Source organism: Diabrotica virgifera, chromosome 2, assembly GCF_917563875.1.
Source record: "Diabrotica virgifera virgifera chromosome 2, PGI_DIABVI_V3a".
In the NCBI taxonomy this organism is placed as follows: domain Eukaryota; kingdom Metazoa; phylum Arthropoda; class Insecta; order Coleoptera; family Chrysomelidae; genus Diabrotica; species Diabrotica virgifera.
In genome coordinates, this window is record NC_065444.1 from 120,817,331 (window position 1) to 120,838,539 (window position 21,209).

Consider the following 21,209-nt stretch of genomic DNA (forward strand, 5'->3'; position numbering starts at 1 on the left):
GATCAGCTTTATTTGAGACGCAACTTGTTTACTTTTGATGCTAGAATAAAGATTTTTTAAACACTTTAAAAGATTTTTGATGTTTTCCCCGAAAAGTGCTTAATTTTCCTAAATTATAATACTTAAACCTACATTTCATTAGCTACAACTCTGCTTCTACTGGATCTGTAGACTTCACACCTACAAAATTTTTTTCAGTTTTTATAAGCTATATTTTTGCTAAGAATCTTTTTTTCGATAAAATACTTACTTTTTGAGTTATTTGCGAAATACCGTCTAAAAACCTGTTTTAGTTATTCACTCACAAATAACTCGAAAAGTATTGACTCAGTGAAAAAAGTCTATAGAACAAAACTTGCTTAAAACTATAATATGTATATATAGTAAGTATTATAGTAAGTTTATCCAATTCCGAACTGATTTTGAACGTACTTATATGTGTTTTCACCCTCTAGAAGTGGTGGTACTCACTCCCAGGCAAAAGCACACATCAGCACAATATGAGTTTTTTTGTTTGACATGTTAGCTATGTTTATGCGAAATTTCATGTCAATCCAAGCAGTTCTTTGCAATATTTTATCGTGAGTGAATGTACTCTTAATATAATTAATTTTTCACAGGCGTGCAGGAAAACGTTAATGCAATAATTGGATTATATCAAGTATGGCTTTTATCGTATAACTTTTATTACAAGCATTAAACGTTTTAATATTATCAAAGCTCCCTCCATAAACTGCTTTTATAGTTTTGGGAGTTCTTATAAGAATTCATGCCGTTTTTTTATTAAAAGATCAGAATATCAGTATACTATTTCTAATAAAAAAAATATTATGTTTCTTGATATAAACTTTGCTGGCCAGCTTACGTTTCGTTTTTTATTTTAAACATTTTGAATTAATTTACACAATTTAACAAGTCATCTCTACTAATCGGTATACAGAATAACCATGTATAACCTACAGGAAAATGTTACTAGAATTTGACCTCTTAGAAACATTTTTAATAAATTTTTGTCTATTGATAGGGTTCATTAACAAACGTTAATGAAAGCCTATCGAAAAGAGATGAAATGGAGCTTTTCTTAAATAAAAAGTTGATGATATGTCATCAGATTTTTTATAAATCTTTATACAAGGTGATTCAGTGAAACGGTACGATTTGAGAACGCCGCTGACGATAAAATAGAGGAGCCGTGGGCTGGCGACGTAAACGTTGTGAATTTAGAGAGTGGGAAGTTTAGTTATCATGGAGGCGTGGTCTTGTGAACAACGCGCATTTGCTGTGAAAGCTTATTACAAAAATGGTGAGAGTTTTGTGCGTGTAAAACGAGCATTTCGTTTACATTACCATTGGCCGCCCCGTGCTGCAGTTCCGTCTAACATGGCTATTAAGACTTGGTTTAGGAACTTTGAAAGTAGTGGTTCATTATCACAGAAAAGGGTGGCAGTGTCAGAACTGCTCGCACACCACAGAATATTGAAGCGGTTCCAAATTCATTACATGCGAGTCGTCGCAGCGATCTTCGAGCACTCGCGTGTAATAAAGTTGGTATCGCTTTAATATTCTGTTGTGTGCGAGCAGTTCTGACACTGTCAGCTCTTTTTTTGTGATGTTGAACCACTACTTTCAAAGTTCCTAACCCAAGTCTTGTAACTTGGTCTTGTGAACGGGGCGACAAATGGTAGTGTAAACGAAATGCTCGTTGTACACGCACAAAACTTTCACCATTTTTGTAATAAGCTTTCACAGCAAATGCGCGTTGTTCACAAGACCACGCCTCCATGATAACTAAACTTTCCACTCTCTAGATGCACAACATTTACGTCGCAAGCCCGCGGCTCCTCTATTTTATCGTCAGCAGCGTTGTCAAATCGTACCGTTTCACTGAATAATTTACTGTTTGAAGTGTGGTATCGTGGTTTACTAGGGTACGGTATTTTTATTATAGTATTTTCCATGGAATTAGAGATTTGACATAATTCCAATTTTTCCACAATTTCGATTTCTTACATTTTCAGTTTTTTAAGTTTTCAGATACTTCCATATTTTTTTAAGACATCCGTGAGAAAGAACAACAGGCTTATTAATCCATGGTATTATTCTATTGCACTATAAGAATCAGACTAATAATTGACAATTGAGGTCTAGTATATTAAAATGGAAAGCATATTTTGATAAAAAAAACTGAGCAAGTATTAGCGTCTATATTATTCTATCTTAAGGCAGATTTTTTAGGTCATCCCATCTCGTCTGTGATCTGCCTCTTTTCCGCTTATGTATATTAAATATAATCCCAACACGAACCCTACTAATTGTTTATGGGATATTGTCGCTAGAAAATTAAGGCAGCTTCTGTCCCTTCCTGTTTCCAAGATACAAAAATTATTGTTACTACTATCTGAAACTCCATAGACCAAAATTAAGTATCCTTCTTACTATCCAGCATGCCTAGGCGATATGAAGCTATTAAGGTACGTCCCCATTACGTTGGTGCTCTGTGCTCCGTGTAGCTGCTCCACATATTAGATACGTTGGTGTTATCGCTCGACGCTCAACCTCGACGATCCAGGTCGCGCTTTATAGGTACAAGAGCGCATGCTGTATTAGTCTAAGAGCTAGTGAACCCTCTGACTAACGGTCGTCCTGTAAGGCTAGAAATTTGTCTAGTGATAATTCATAGCACACTAAGGCTAAAAACCATGACCTGGCAGGCATCAGCCGTGCACGTGTATCTACCAGGTGAATCGAAAACTGCATAGTTTAGGGGAAAAATAAACTTTCTCCTGTGAAGTTTAAATTTAAGTATGTGTTTGAGTAAGTCATTTAGAAGACATGTATACAATGGCAGGCGATTCTGAAGAGCATAAGACCTTGCCAGGCGAGGGGAAAGATTATGGGTTTTTCCTAAAATTTTAGGTTTTTTGAATCATTCCAAACAAAAAAGGTCTTTGGTGATTTTTCTCTTAGTTTAATAGTTTTTGTTATATAAGTGATTAAAAATTTTGAAAATTGCGAAATCAGCCATTTTTAAACCTAAATCGGACATTTAACTAAAAATTTCAATGTTGCCAAGGTAGGTAGATATTCTTTAAACATTGATTGATGAAATCCCGAAGAGTTTTTTGCAATACAATATCGAAAACCCCTTTGTTTTTAATTGCTAATCAAGCGGGCGCGACACTGTAGTATAAGTGAGGACGTTTGAGTTTGCATAAATTCATTATCTCGAGAAAGGGCAAATTTGAAGAGAAATCCTCAGACAGGTCGATTTTTATTCTTAAATTAGGACTTTTTGGCCTATATATAATACTAGTGATGTCATCCGTCTGGGCGTGATGACATAATCGATGATTTTTTTAAATGAGAGTAGGGGTTGTGTGATAGCTCATTTGAAAGGTTATTTAATTTTCTATTCAGTAATATAGACATTAACATAATTATTTATACAGGGTGTACAAAAAAAATTTTTATTACATTAATTTAGACAAAAAGAAGAAAAAAATTGTTTGTACACCCTGTATAAATAATTATGTTATGGTTTATATAAATGAATCGAGAATTAAATAACCTTTCAAATGACCAATCACACAACCCCTACTCTCATTTAAAAAAATCATCGATTACGTCATCACGCCCAGATGGATGACGTCGCTAGTATTATATATATATATATATATATATATATATATATATATATATATATATATATATATATATATTTGTACAAATATTATCGACCGTACTGTGTTAAATAGTAATGTTTGAATAACGGCAATTCGTTAAATGTATAATTTCCCTTTTTTACTTTGACCTATTCACTAAAAATTGTATATATCAGATAACATTCTATTAATATAAAATATATTGCAGTTACCATAACTCCCCAATAAGTCAAAATAAAATCTGTCATTTTCTAAATCAATTTTCAAAATAATGTTAAAGAAATTTAAATTTTTACTCTTATAGTTGTAAGTATCGAAATATTTAAGTTTGTCCATGTCTAATATTAATAAATTTGCAGTTTTCTCCTGAAGAAGTCACCAAATAGTGACGAAATATTGAGACAAAACAAATAGAGTTTTCTTTCAACTGACCGAATTGCCGTTATTCAAACATTACTATATATATATATATATATATATATATATATATATATATATATATATATATATATATATATATATATATATATATATATATATAAAAACAAATGAAACAGAGAATGTGGAAAAATCCCCTTACGAATAACTCACACATCCACTATTTCTGGCTGGGAAAAATTTTTCGAATAGAATCAAAGATCCAAACACCAGTTCTTAGAAATGTGTTTCGCCCTCTTCAACCTCCGTGGGCTCATCGGTAAAGATGAGAGGTTGAATATCTTTAGACACATTCCATCAAAAAACAACATCCGAGACATATACATAACAGGAGCGTAAATCTACGCCCAACCTGAAAATGACAGTCTCAAGTTTTAATTCCCTAATTACTTTAGAGTAAGTAAGATAATGTTTATGAAAAAACAAAAGATGTAGATCTTTGAAACACACTCAGTGATCAAAAGATCCACAGGTACTGGTTTAACGACCACTCGTACGAAATCAAACAAATGAAACAGAGAATGTGGAAAAATCCCCTTACGAATAACTCACATATCCACTATTTCTGGCTGGGAAAAATTTTTCGAATAGAATCAAAGATCCAAACACCAGTTCTTAGAAATGTGTTTCGCCCTCTTCAACCTCCGTGGGCTCATCGGTAAAGATGAGAGGTTGAATATCTTTAGACACATTCCATCAAAAAACAACATCCGAGACATATACATAACAGGAGCGTTAATCTACGCCCAACCTGAAAATGACAGTCTCAAGTTTTAATTCCCTAATTACTTTAGAGTAAGTAAGATAATGTTTATGAAAAAACAAAAGATGTAGATCTTTGAAACACACTCAGTGATATATATATATATATATATATATATATATATATATATATATATATATATATATATATATATATATATATATATATATATATAGGGCATTTTCAGGTTGGGCGTAGATTTACGCTCCTGTTATGTCTATGTCTCGGATGTTGTTTTTTGATGGAATGTGTCTAAAGATATTCAACCTCTCATCTTTACCGATGAGCCCACGGAGGTTGAAGAGGGCGAAACACATTTCTAAGAACTGGTGTTTGGATCTTTGATTCTATTCGAAAGATTTTTCCCAGCCAGAAATAGTGGATGTGCGAGTTATTCGTAAGGGCATTTTTCCACATTCTCTATTTCATTTGTTTGATTTCGTACGAGTGGTCGTTAAACCAGTACCTGTGGATCTTTTGATCACTGAGTGTGTTTCAAAGATCTACATCTTTTGTTTTTTCATAAACATTATCTTACTTACTCTAAAGTAATTAGGGAATTAAAACTTGAGACTGTCATTTTCAGGTTGGGCGTAGATTTACGCTCCTGTTATGTCTATGTCTCGGATGTTGTTTTTTGATGGAATGTGTCTAAAGATATTCAACCTCTCATCTTTACCGATGAGCCCACGGAGGTTGAAGAGGGCGAAACACATTTCTAAGAACTGGTGTTTGGATCTTTGATTCTATTCGAAAGATTTTTCCCAGCCAGAAATAGTGGATGTGCGAGTTATTCGTAAGGGGATTTTTCCACATTCTCTATTTCATTTGTTTGATTTCGTACGAGTGGTCGTTAAACCAGTACCTGTGGATCTTTTGATCACTGAGTGTGTTTCAAAGATCTACATCTTTTGTTTTTTCATAAACATTATCTTACTTACTCTAAAGTAATTAGGGAATTAAAACTTGAGACTGTTATTTTCAGGTTGGGCGTAGATTTACGCTCCTGTTATGTCTATGTCTCGGATGTTGTTTTTTGATGGAATGTGTCTAAAGATATTTAACCTCTCATCTTTACCGATGAGCCCACGGAGGTTGAAGAGGGCGAAACACATTTCTAAGAACTGGTGTTTGGATCTTTGATTCTATTCGAAAGTTTTTTCCCAGCCAGAAATAGTGGATGTGCGAGTTATTCGTAAGGGGATTTTTCCACATTCTCTATTTCATTTGTTATATATATATATATATATATATATATATATATATTGATGTGATCTTGATTATTGATATGAGATAATATTCTTATATGTCACTTAATTTAATCAATGTATTAATACTAATCTAATTAATTAACCAGATCACATATCAATATGTTTTCAATCTCAGGGCGAATTATAAATTAATTACTTACTTTCGTGGCTTCAAATATTTCTTAATGGTTCCTAATCGGGATAGAAAAGAAAAGAGTAAAAAAAAATACACATATGGGTTACAATTATAATCAAAATATTTTTTATTTTATTTAAAAGGCAATCAATGCTTAATATTTGCTATTTCTTATTATTCTTAAACATAACATTTACAAATGGGAATCTTATTTCCTTTTGGTTTTCAATTGAAAGTTTTTATTAACATTTAACTATTAGGAGTTATTAGGAACAACTCTATTTAAGTTTGATGAAGCTTTTCTGATATTATTGATTATGTTATTCAATTTTTTATGTGGAATTTAATTCGAAAAACCCATACATTCATGTCCAAACAAATGAGACTGACCTTTTCCTGGTGAACTGAAAATGTCCTCACACAAGACCCGTTTCCTGCTATCCTTGGCTGCGATCAAACCTCGTCCTGGCTTCCAGTAATGTTCTCCTTTGAAAAACTAGCTCGAATAGCTCTCGTTCCTGCGTCTGTCGTGATGCTGTGTTCTACCTTTCTCGAAACTGCTATCAGCTACCGGGACACTCTTGGCTCAAGGAGGTTCTTTTACTCTCGACCTGGCCTACTTCTCGTTCCACGATAGATACTCCACACTCACGGAACTACACCGGCTTTCTCACTCTCCGTACACTACCGTCTACTACTCGACTTCACTTCTCGACAGCTCAAAACATTCTGATCTCACTTTGTCATTCATTCCCCTACTTTCTAAATATCCCTTCCAAATTCACAAATCAATCTTCCACCACCAACTCTCATTCGTAATATTCCTCAAAACCAATTTTTAATCTTTCTAAATATGCTTAATGGATTTCAAAAGAAAATATTTAATTCCCATTCTAAAATACTTTCTAACTATTTACAAATTTTAATGACCTATTCTCTCTTTCAAATGAGTCTTATTTAGCATAGGCTAATGATCGAAACCTTCCGCGAAAAACGATAATGAACTATCATCTATTTCACTGAGTTTTATTTAGCATAGGCTAATGATCGACCTTCCGCGAAGAAACGATAATGGTATGCGTCATTCACTTTGTTTATTCTAAGCACATTGTTCCGAGTTTCGTACGCTTATTCTAATCACTTCTTAAAATTACATATAACAATTTGTTGTATACAGGTTGTTTTAAATTTATATGCCCGTGGTTGAGAAAATTGAAAATATTTTATATTTAATTGAATTTTGTTTATAATTATCAAAATTTAATTTTCCTATCAAATAGAAATATAACAAATCCCCGCCTTGTATTCGATAAAATTTATCTGCATTTTTAAATAAATTTTCTCGAGGCAAAACCAACTCCCTGTATATTTCCTTACTTTAATCTACGTCTTATATCCTAACTTACTATCTACTTCATGTAATTCTGTCTTTTATTCGTGATATTTGTATACATCGTGAATATTATAAATTCCTCGGATCTTTTCCGAGTTCCTGTGCCTCAACTCATAACTATTTATCCCATTTTCATTATTCACGATGTAAGGGCCTTCGAAAACAGGCATCAACTTTGCGCAAATGCCCCCAGGAAGATTTGATACTCGTAATGCCCTCACGAGTACTTTTTCACCCTTTTGGAAAGTCACTGGTCTTCTTTTTCTATTTTGTTCCTGTCTTTGGATATATTTTTCGTTGCTTCGCCGTAATCTTCTCTGTACGGTTTCAATCACCTGTTGATATTCTTTTGGCTCTTGGTCTTCCCATGGCCTTATCGGCAGTACACCCTTCATGATGTATTCTGGGGTCTCTTTTGTTACTGTGCTCGGAATTGTATTTAGATACCTTTCTATTTCCGCCATTTTCCTGTCCCAGTGGCGATGTTGACCATCTGTTGCAATGCGAAGAAATTTCGTCACTTCCTGTATGAATCGTTCCGAAGGATTACTCTGTGGATGCCTGATGCTGACAAAATTTGTCTCTATTCCTCGTTCTCGAAGTTGTCCCTTGAAACGATCATTTCGGAAATACGTTGCATTGTCCAGTAGGATCTTTTTTGGTGTTCCTACTATGGCTATAAAATTGTCGATTTTTCTTAATATTTCCTCCCCCTTTGTGGTGCGGCAACTGTATAATTTTACGTATTTTGAAAACACATCCACCATTACCAGAATATGTTTGTTCCTTTTAGTGGTCATAATTAGATCGCTTAACATATCTATTGCTACAATGTCTAGTTTGTTTCGGGCTTCAATATTTTTGGCAACATTTTCGTTTTTGAAATTCCGACTCTTATATTTTTGACATACATCGCACTTCTGGGTAATTTCCTTTGCAATGCGGTAATCCTGTCGGCTGATGTAATTTTCCCTAAAAACGAGCCAAACTTTTCTGCTACCGATATGCCCATTGTCCTCATGTAATTTCTTTATTATCTTTTCGGCCAATGTCTGTGTCACTAAATATAGTTCCTTTCCGTCTATTCTCTTAAAATATATGTCATTTTCTACTTCCGCTCTTCTTTTCTCTCTTTCCTCTAGGTCTTCTTGGTTTGTCCTTATCTCATTTAACGAATATATCCCTTCTTCTTGTATTAATCTATTTAGTCCCACCTGTAGAGTAATTGTTTCCTTTTTTCCCGTATCCTCATCCCGTGTTAGAGCGTCGGCTATTATGTTGTCTTTTCCTTTTATATACCGGAACTCAAAATCATACTCCTGTAATAATAGAATGCCTCTATGTATTCTATTATTTACTAATCTATTCTTCATGATATGTACTAAAGCTGCATGGTCTGTTTCGATTGTGAATTTTGCTCCCAATAAGTAAAACCTCAATTTGTTTACGCAATATAGTACACTGGCAAACTCCAATTCTGTAACACTATATTTTCTCTCATGTGTTTTAGTCACTCGAGATATAAAACATATCGGCACTTCTTGGTCGTTTTGTATTTGAGACAAAACTCCTGCAAATTTTTGTATGGACGCATCAGTTCGGAGTATAAAAGGTAAATTGTAAATGGGGTGGTATATTTTCGTTCCTTTTGCGAATTCTCGTTTTAATGTTTTGAAAGCTTCCTCCTGTTCTTCTTTCCAATTCCATTTTATTCCTTTTTTAAGCAACTTTATCAGAGGGATTTCCTTTTGGCTCAAATCGGGAATCAGTTTTTTTAAAATAATTAATCGTGCCAAGAAAACCTCTCAATGTTTTCAAATTCGTTGGTCTTGGGTATTCATCTATGAGCTTGACTCTGTCTTCGGCTAATCTTACTGTTTTGGTGTCCAATTGAAAACCCAAATAAATGACTTCTTTTTGAAAAAATTGACATTTTTCAATGTTTAATTTCAATCCCGCTGTGTCCAATTCTTCCAGAATTATTTCTATGTGTTTCAGATGACTCTGAGTATCTTGTGAAAAAATTAATAAATCATCGATATAATGAACTATGAAATCTTCGTGGCGATTCAAAATGGTATGTAGAGCTCGGACGAGTGCAGCACAAGCACTTTGCAATCCAAACGGCACTACCTTAAACCGGTAGACAATACCATCAATAGAAAAAGCGGTGTAGTTTCTACACTTTTCAGCTAACGGTATCAACCAAAAACTGTGTTTTAAGTCAATTTTCGAAAATATGTGTGACCCCGTGATTCTTCCAAAAATGGCCTCGATGTTTAGAGGTGATTCATATTGTGATACAGTGTGCTGGTTGATATTCCTGGCATCTAAACATAATCTCAATTCTCCACTGCTTTTCTTTACTATCACAGTCGGGTTAACATACGGTGAATCACATCTTTCGATGATTTGATCTTCCAACATTTTATTTATTTCTTCTTTCACCTCTTGTCGATACTTGTATGGAATCGGGTAAGTCTTTGATCGAAAATTTCCCAAGTTTTTCACCTCAAATGAATGTTCGTACTTTTTAGCCACTCTGTTTTCCTCATTGATCAAATTTTCGTAGTTTCTTAACATCATCCGCAATTCTTTTTCTTTCCCTTCTCCACATATCAATTTTCTGTCTTTTTTCTCAGATTCTTCACACATGTTTACCGTGCATTCTGCATCCTCGTTTGCATATACCTCCTCTTCAAATACCACTGTTTCAATCATATTCTTTTCACTTTCATTTTTTAGCTTTATTTCTTCTTCTCCTGAGCCCGTCTCTTCTTTTGAGGAATCCCAGGTTTCCTTTGTTTCTGATACTCTCAAATTTTCTTCTTCTGGGCTCAACTCTTCTTTTGAGGAGCCACAGGTTTCATTTTCTTTTATCTTTTTCTGACCTTTTCTCCTTTTTTTCTTTGTCCTTGCTTCGCTGCCAAATTCATTTCCACTGTTTGTTCTTTACCTGATTCGTCCGTATTTTGTTTCTCATGTTCCTTGTCCTGTTCTTTTTCTTTTTCTTCTGTTAGTTTCATCGTATTATTTTTAAAATCTATCACTACATGTTTTTCTGCCAATTCGTCCACTCCTACTATCATGTCATGTGACATATTTGGCATTATTACACATTGTAGTGCATACATATTCTTGCCCAGTCGTACCATTACTCGTATGCCTTCATTTATAGTTGCCAATGTCCGTTTGTTTGCGCCCACTAAATTTACCCTAGGTATTTTATAAATTAAATTTGTTAAGTTAACTTCTTCTATTAGTTTTCTGTTGACCAATGTTATTTCAGATCCAGTGTCTATCATAATTTTAATTGGTTTCTCGTTGATAAATCCATCCACAAATTTTAAATTAACTCCATTTTTCTTTTCGTTGTTTCCTGCCAATTTAATAAACTCCTTGGGGTGACAAAAGATTCCTGTTTGATTTTTGGTTTTTAGTGAGCGCCGTCGTGAAAAGACGCCGGTTGCTCATCGTTGTTTATATTTTCGTCATAATGTCTCTCTCCGTCATATTCATCTGTCTGGGTATTATTTAATTCTCTTCTATTTTCTCTTGGTCTGTCGGATCTGTTTCGGTTTTCTCGATATCCCTGTTCATTTTGTCTACCATTATTTCTGTTTTCTTGATTTGAGCGTGTGGTGTTTCTATTCTGGTATTCTCGATTTCTGTCCTCATTCCATTGCCTATTTCTTTGTTCATAATTTCCTCTTCCGTTGTCTCTATTTTCGTTTTCCCTTCTGGGATTAAAATCTCGTCTTGTATAGTCCCTCCTATTTTGATTTCTATCTCTGTAATCTTGTGTTTCTCGGGGCCTGTAATCTTCTCGCGACCTTCTTGATTTTCTTTCTCTTAGACGTGATTCTCTTATTTGTAAGAATTGGCATAGACTATCTATGTCTTTGTAGTTTTGCAATGTGATATGGTCTTCCAGCGTTTCTTCGAAATGTCTTGCAATCAGTTCGACTAATTGTTCCGATGAGTAATTATATTGTAAATGTTTTGCATTATTGTAAATTTGTAAAGCATATGTCCTTTCTGATACCCCCATCCTATCATTGTATTTCCCATTTTGCAATTCCTTGTTAATTTCCAATTGTTGGACTTTTCCCCAGAAATAATTCAAAAATTTTTGTTCAAATTGTTGCCAATTGCCGAATTCTTCTTCTTTACTATCGAACCATAGGCTTGCTTCATATTTGAGATGGTTTCTGATAGTTTCTTTTGCTGTTTCGAAATTTCCGATGTGCTGTATTTTCTTTTTTAGGCTATTTATGAACGGCACTGGGTGTAATCTTCTTACATCCCCGCCAAACCTTATCTTCACGTCATCTGTGCTATGTATAACCATTTCTCTTCTTTCTCCGACATTCTGTTGAGTATTGATTTCCGCAATCTTTCTTTCCACTTCTTCTATGTCTGCTTGAATAGCGTTTTGCAACTTGTTTTCCAAACTTTCCATTTCTTTTTTTTGGCAATTCGTTAACTCCTTCATTTTATTTTGAATTTTCATTTCTTGTTCTTTCATGTGGTCCTTCATTCTCATTTCTTGTTTTTGCATGTGATCTTTAATTTTCATTTCATACTTTTCTATGCGTTCCTCTATTTTCTTATTGTTCTCTTCTATCGCTTGTTTTGTTTCCTGTTGATTGTCATCCATTTTTTTCTCCACTTTATCCATTTTCTGTTCCATTTTTTGTTGTGGTTCATCCATTTTTTTTGATGTTTCTTCCTGATTTTCTTGCATTTTATCCATTTTTTGTGACTGGAGTTGCATCAGTTGTAATAGTTTATCTATTCCTGATAATTCTTGCTGTTCTGATGCCATGATTGTCGTGTCTAAAATATCTTCTTGGTCTGAATGTTCTTTTTGTTTTTTGTTGTCTTTGCTTTGGCTTCTTGTCACAGACATTTGTTTTTAAGAAGTACTGTCCCCGCCAAATATGAAATTTTACTAGTATGTTACCAAGACGACTTTTTCTCACCCAAATATTATAAATTGTCAATAAATATATCAAATGTAAATATCGTAAAAATAAAATATTAAATCAGTTATGTAAAATTTGTACCTAAAGAGATCTAAAATTTTATGTTATCAAATGTAAGTATCTCACTTTTTACCACAGGCATATAAATTTTCAAATACCGGCTTTACTCTTTCTATCCTTCAAATTTGCCACTAGAAATACTTTACAATGCTTTCCACGTTGGACGACAGTTGATGTGATCTTGATTATTGATATGAGATAATATTCTTATATGTCACTTAATTAAATCAATGTATTAATACTAATCTAATTAATTAACCAGATCACATATCAATATGTTTTCAATCTCAGGGCGAATTATAAATTAATTACTTTCGTGGCTTCAAATATTTCTTAATGGTTCCTAATCGGGATAGAAAAGAAAAGAGTAAAAAAAAATACACATATGGGTTACAATTATAATCAAAATATTTTTTATTTTATTTAAAAGGCAATCAATGCTTAATATTTGCTATTTCTTATTATTCTTAAACATAACATTTACAAATGGGAATCTTATTTCCTTTTGGTTTTCAATTGAAAGTTTTTATTAACATTTAACTATTAGGAGTTATTAGGAACAACTCTATTTAAGTTTGATGAAGCTTTTCTGATATTATTGATTATGTTATTCAATTTTTTATGTGGAATTTAATACGAAAAACCCATACATTCATGTCCAAACAAATGAGACTGACCTTTTCCTGGTGAACTGAAAATGTCCTCACACAAGACCCGTTTCCTGCTATCCTTGGCTGCGATCAAACCTCGTCCTGGCTTCCAGTAATGTTCTCCTTTGAAAAACTAGCTCGAATAGCTCTCGTTCCTGCGTCTGTCGTGATGCTGTGTTCTACCTTTCTCGAAACTGCTATCAGCTACCGGGACACTCTTGGCTCAAGGAGGTTCTTTTACTCTCGACCTGGCATACTTCTCGTTCCACGATAGATACTCCACACTCACGGAACTACACCGGCTTTCTCACTCTCCGTACACTACCGTCTACTACTCGACTTCACTTCTCGACAGCTCAAAACATTCTGATCTCACTTTGTCATTCATTCCCCTACTTTCTAAATATCCCTTCCAAATTCACAAATCAATCTTCCACCACCAACTCTCATTCGTAATATTCCTCAAAACCAATTTTTAATCTTTCTAAATATGCTTAATGGATTTCAAAAGAAAATATTTAATTCCCATTCTAAAATACTTTCTAACTATTTACAAATTTTAATGACCTATTCTCTCTTTCAAATGAGTCTTATTTAGCATAGGCTAATGATCGAAACCTTCCGCGAAAAACGATAATGAACTATCATCTATTTCACTGAGTTTTATTTAGCATAGGCTAATGATCGACCTTCCGCGAAGAAACGATAATGGTATGCGTCATTCACTTTGTTTATTCTAAGCACATTGTTCCGAGTTTCGTACGCTTATTCTAATCACTTCTTAAAATTACATATAACAATTTGTTGTATACAGGTTGTTTTAAATTTATATGCCCGTGGTTGAGAAAATTGAAAATATTTTATATTTAATTGAATTTTGTTTATAATTATCAAAATTTAATTTTCCTATCAAATAGAAATATAACAATATATATATATATATATATATATATATATATATATATATATATATATATATATATATATATATATATATATATATATAACAAGGAGAGGTTAGCGCGAGTTAATAAATATCGGCATGGCTCGCAATAAGTATGAAAAACAAAATATGCACAAGGTGGAATGCAACCATAGACACGTGTTTCTGACTTATTAGTCGTCATCAGTATGATATAGCTAAACAGGAGCAATGCAACCAATTTGTGGCTATAATGTTAGAAGACCCTCAGGATTCGAGAGCAACAACTAACAAATCCACGGAGGAAGCTACAGCTACCTGAGGCAAGGAATGCCAAACGTTTAGAACGTTTTAAACAATCAAACAAGGAGAGGTTAGCGCGAGTTAATAAATATCGGCATGGCTCGCAATAAGTATGAAAAACAAAATATGCACAAGATGCAACCATAGACACGTGTTTCTGACTTATTAGTCGTCATCAGTATGATATAGCTAAACAGGAGCAATGCAACCAATTTGTGGCTATAATGTTAGAAGACCCTCAGGATTCGAGAGCAACAACTAACAAATCCACGGAGGAAGCTACAGCTACCTGAGGCAAGGAATGCCAAACGTTTAGAACGTTTTAAACAATCAAACAAGGAGAGGTTAGCGCGAGTTAATAAATATCGGCATGGCTCGCAATAAGTATGAAAAACAAAATATGCACAAGGTGGAATGCAACCATAGACACGTGTTTCTGACTTATTAGTCGTCATCAGTATGATATAGCTAAACAGGAGCAATGCAACCAATTTGTGGCTATAATGTTAGAAGACCCTCAGGATTCGAGAGCAACAACTAACAAATCCACGGAGGAAGCTACAGCTACCTGAGGCAAGGAATGCCAAACGTTTAGAACGTTTTAAACAATCAAGTATATATATATATATATATAACAAGGAGAGGTTAGCGCGAGTTAATAAATATCGGCATGGCTCGCAATAAGTATGAAAAACAAAATATGCACAAGGTGGAATGCAACCATAGACACGTGTTTCTGACTTATTAGTCGTCATCAGTATGATATAGCTAAACAGGAGCAATGCAACCAATTTGTGGCTATAATGTTAGAAGACCCTCAGGATTCGAGAGCAACAACTAACAAATCCACGGAGGAAGCTACAGCTACCTGAGGCAAGGAATGCCAAACGTTTAGAACGTTTTAAACAATCAAACAAGGAGAGGTTAGCGCGAGTTAATAAATATCGGCATGGCTCGCAATAAGTATGAAAAACAAAATATGCACAAGATGCAACCATAGACACGTGTTTCTGACTTATTAGTCGTCATCAGTATGATATAGCTAAACAGGAGCAATGCAACCAATTTGTGGCTATAATGTTAGAAGACCCTCAGGATTCGAGAGCAACAACTAACAAATCCACGGAGGAAGCTACAGCTACCTGAGGCAAGGAATGCCAAACGTTTAGAACGTTTTAAACAATCAAACAAGGAGAGGTTAGCGCGAGTTAATAAATATCGGCATGGCTCGCAATAAGTATGAAAAACAAAATATGCACAAGGTGGAATGCAACCATAGACACGTGTTTCTGACTTATTAGTCGTCATCAGTATGATATAGCTAAACAGGAGCAATGCAACCAATTTGTGGCTATAATGTTAGAAGACCCTCAGGATTCGAGAGCAACAACTAACAAATCCACGGAGGAAGCTACAGCTACCTGAGGCAAGGAATGCCAAACGTTTAGAACGTTTTAAACAATCAAACAAGGAGAGGTTAGCGCGAGTTAATAAATATCGGCATGGCTCGCAATAAGTATGAAAAACAAAATATGCACAAGGTGGAATGCAACCATAGACACGTGTTTCTGACTTATTAGTCGTCATCAGTATGATATAGCTAAACAGGAGCAATGCAACCAATTTGTGGCTATAATGTTAGAAGACCCTCAGGATTCGAGAGCAACAACTAACAAATCCACGGAGGAAGCTACAGCTACCTGAGGCAAGGAATGCCAAACGTTTAGAACGTTTTAAACAATCAAACAAGGAGAGGTTAGCGCGAGTTAATAAATATCGGCATGGCTCGCAATAAGTATGAAAAACAAAATATGCACAAGGTGGAATGCAACCATAGACACGTGTTTCTGACTTATTAGTCGTCATCAGTATGATATAGCTAAACAGGAGCAATGCAACCAATTTGTGGCTATAATGTTAGAAGACCCTCAGGATTCGAGAGCAACAACTAACAAATCCACGGAGGAAGCTACAGCTACCTGAGGCAAGGAATGCCAAACGTTTAGAACGTTTTAAACAATCAAACAAGGAGAGGTTAGCGCGAGTTAATAAATATCGGCATGGCTCGCAATAAGTATGAAAAACAAAATATGCACAAGGTGGAATGCAACCATAGACACGTGTTTCTGACTTATTAGTCGTCATCAGTATGATATAGCTAAACAGGAGCAATGCCGATATTTATTAACTCGCGCTAACCTCTCCTTGTTTGATTGTTTAAAACGTTCTAAACGTTTGGCATTCCTTGCCTCAGGTAGCTGTAGCTTCCTCCGTGGATTTGTTAGTTGTTGCTCTCGAATCCTGAGGGTCTTCTAACATTATAGCCACAAATTGGTTGCATTGCTCCTGTTTAGCTATATCATACTGATGACGACTAATAAGTCAGAAACACGTGTCTATGGTTGCATTCCACCTTGTGCATATTTTGTTTTTCATACTTATTGCGAGCCATGCCGATATTTATTAACTCGCGCTAACCTCTCCTTGTTTGATTGTTTAAAACGTTCTAAACGTTTGGCATTCCTTGCCTCAGGTAGCTGTAGCTTCCTCCGTGGATTTGTTAGTTGTTGCTCTCGAATCCTGAGGGTCTTCTAACATTATAGCCACAAATTGGTTGCATTGCTCCTGTTTAGCTATATCATACTGATGACGACTAATAAGTCAGAAACACGTGTCTATGGTTGCATTCCACCTTGTGCATATTTTGTTTTTCATACTTATTGCGAGCCATGCCGATATTTATTAACTCGCGCTAACCTCTCCTTGTTTGATTGTTTAAAACGTTCTAAACGTTTGGCATTCCTTGCCTCAGGTAGCTGTAGCTTCCTCCGTGGATTTGTTAGTTGTTGCTCTCGAATCCTGAGGGTCTTCTAACATTATAGCCACAAATTGGTTGCATTGCTCCTGTTTAGCTATATCATACTGATGACGACTAATAAGTCAGAAACACGTGTCTATGGTTGCATTCCACCTTGTGCATATTTTGTTTTTCATACTTATTGCGAGCCATGCCGATATTTATTAACTCGCGCTAACCTCTCCTTGTTTGATTGTTTAAAACGTTCTAAACGTTTGGCATTCCTTGCCTCAGGTAGCTGTAGCTTCCTCCGTGGATTTGTTAGTTGTTGCTCTCGAATCCTGAGGGTCTTCTAACATTATAGCCACAAATTGGTTGCATTGCTCCTGTTTAGCTATATCATACTGATGACGACTAATAAGTCAGAAACACGTGTCTATGGTTGCATTCCACCTTGTGCATATTTTGTTTTTATATATATATATATATATATATATATATATATATATATATATATATATATATATATATATGCCAAAAAGTCCTAATTTAAAAATAAAAATCGACATGTCTGAGGATTTTTCTTCAAATTTGCCCATTCTCGAGATAATGAATTTATGAAACTCAAACGTCCTCATTTATAGAATAGAATAGAAATATGCTTTATTGTCACTGAAAATTTTTACAATTTTATGGACAAAGCTTACATACAGTCAAAAGAAAAATAATATCAACAAGAAATAACAAATAACAACTACAATTCAATAAAATTAGATAAATCGTCAATATACAGTAAATAAGATATAAAACCAAAGACAAAAACAATTAATTGCAAAATTTATATACATTGCAAATTGAAAGTTGAACATACGTACAACAACTAAAATACAACATTAGGAATTGACAGTTTAAGCTACTGCGTATGAAACCCAATTTTCTTAGTTATTCATTAAGAAATTCTTCTATTGAATAATACGGTCTTTCAGATAGATAGGCTTTTGTCAGTTTACGGAATTTTGGGAAAGATGTTGCAGATTTAAGTTGTAAAGGCAGATGGTTGTAAAGTTTTTTTGCGAAATATAATATAGATTTCTTTACTAACTCAGTGCATGGGATCGGTAAATAAATATCAAAGATTGAATTTCTGGTGGAGTAAAGATGATTGGGCTTTGCTGGAAAGGAATGAAGGTGTTTACGAATTAAACAAACCGTTTCTAGAATATATAAAGATGGAAGTGTTAAAATTCCGTGATTCCTGAAGTAACTTCTGCAATGCGTAGATTTTCTGAGGCCAAACAAATACCTTATTGCTCTTTTTTGCAATTTAAAAATAACATCAAATTGAGCAGCTGTACTAGAACCCCAAAAAGGAAGCCCACACCGAAGATGAGACTCGAATAATGAAAAATATGTTATTTTAGAAGATGCTAAATTGAGTTCCCTTGAGACAGATCTTATTGCAAAGCAAGCTGAGGCGAGTTTCTTACTTAACGAATCGATATGAAGGGACCATTTGAGGTTGCCGTCTAAAAAAATACCAAGAAATTTTACAGAATCAACGGTACTGTTCTGACTAAAAATACCAAGTTTCTTGTAAAAGGTATATATTAAAATACCCTAAATAAGGGTCACAATACAAAACGTTTTCGGATTAAGGAATCCATCATCAGTGTTTAAAAGCCCTAAAATTAAGTATAACCTAATTAAATGAGATAAAAGTTAAAATTGACAGAGGTTTTCAAGAACAAGAGGTCATACTTACAAAATTTGCATGCCTGAGCCACCAAAATGTATCGGGTAAAAACCCTTTAAATGTAAATAATAAGGATGTTTTACATATTTATATAAAATTCATTGGATGATATAGATAATTAAAAGTTCTGACTGTTATTAAAAGGCAAAGGTTGAAGAGCTCCTTTATAGGATAATGCTACTGTTTTATCTACATTAAAAGAGAGTAAATTAGAGTCAGACCAGGTCTTTATCGTCAGTAGATCCGAAGTTATAGTTTCATGAAGAGATGCTATAGTTGAGTTGCTCCAAGTGATACTGGTATCATCAGCAAAAAGAAAAATTTTCCCATCGATTTTTAAATTAGTGATGTCATTTATAAAGATAAGGAACAGAAGAGGACCCAATACTGAACCTTGCGGTACTCCACATACAATGTTTTTGAGACTAGAGTCAGTATCATTTGCTCTAACTAGTTGTTTCCTATTATTCAAGTAGGATTGGAACCAATTCTACTACCCTTATACTATCCTTATACTACCCTGTCGCGCCCGCTTGATTAGCAATTAAGAAACAAAGGGGTTTCGATATTGTATTGCAAAAAACTTTTCGGGATTTCATCAATCAATGTATAAAGAATATCTACCTACCTTGGCAACATTGAAATTTTTAGTGTAATGTCCGATTTAGGGTTAAATATGGCCGATTTCGCAATTTTCTAAATTTTTAATCGCTTATAATATAACAAAAACTATTAACCTAAGAGAAAAGTCACTAAAGACCTTTTTTGTTTGGAATGATTCAAAAAACCTAAAAAAAATTGTTCGATGCAAAAAAGATAATTTTAGGAAGAACCCCTAATCTTTCCCCTCGCCTGGCAAGGTCTTATGCTCTTCAGAATCGCCTGTAATTGTACACATTTCTTCTAAATGACTTACTCAAACACATACTTAAATTTAATTACCCCCTAAATTTGCACTTTTCTATTCACCTGGTAGATACAAGTGCACGGCTGATGCCTGCCAGGTCATGGTTTTTAGCCTTGGTGTGCCATGAATTATCACTAGACAAATTTCTAGCCTTACAGGACGACCGTTAGTCGGAGGGTTCACTAGCTCTTAGACTATATCCATTTGAGCAGTTACACGGAGCACCAACGTAATTGATACGTACCTTTAGATTAGAATTAGAGGAAGAACATGAGACTTTAGTTTACGTTATATAATGCACACGAAAAGATGGAAATTTATTTATTTCTATAGTCTCTGGCTTTTATAATATTTTTTGTTTCTTTATCTATGAGTAACTTTATTGTATTTTTTCAAAGATGGTTTCTCAAAGTTTGGATTATCCGTTACTCGCTATTGCTTCTATTGTAGTTTCTTGAAAATGTCTTTCAGTTTCTTTCGCAAAAAATTCTCAAGAGTTTAATTATGTATGCAGATCTAAGTAGTATTTTTATGTTATTGTTATTATGCCGTCCATTTAGTATACATTTGTTTCTTCACAATAAATGTTTTAGTAGCATTTGTTTTTATTCTTTTCTTCTTCTTAAAGTGCCGTCTACAACTGCAAATTACTGTATGTCTTCAGCTGTTCAAAATTTAGCCCTGTCTATTGTCGTATGTTTCTTAGCCACCCTAGTCTTTTCCTTCCCTCTATTTTACTCCATCTTTCCTTTCACTATTAGTTGAGCATATTGGTACTTGTTGTTTCCAAGGCCACAAATTGTTTCTCAGTATGTGACCTAGGTATGATTTTTTTCTAATTTTCACTGCGTTGAAAAGTTCTCGTTGTTTGTCTATTCTATGGAGCACTTCTTCGCTTGAGGTATGCGATGTACATTCAATTTTGAGGATGCTCCGGTAGATCCATATTTCAAAGGCCTTCAATTTATGTACGGTTGCTGTTTTAAGGATCCACGTTCAACTGCATAGAGAAGAGTCTGCATTTTGATAAACGTAGTCGAATTTCGATTTTTTTTCGAGAGTCGCATAGCAGTCTTTTGATTTTTTCAAAGGATTTTCTGGTCTGTTCTATTCTCGATCTTATTTCTAGATCAGGATTTAGGCTGCTATCGATCTAACACCTCAGGTATTTAAATTTATTGACCTCT

General features: G+C 34.4%; 1 protein-coding gene across 4 annotated transcripts in view; it reads left to right on the forward strand.

Annotated features, from left to right (window-relative positions):
- Positions 1-21,209, forward strand: part of LOC114325217 (Ca(2+)/calmodulin-responsive adenylate cyclase) — an 897,698-nt gene that overhangs the window by 574,617 nt on the left and 301,872 nt on the right. The gene's annotated exons all lie outside the window — the stretch shown is intronic.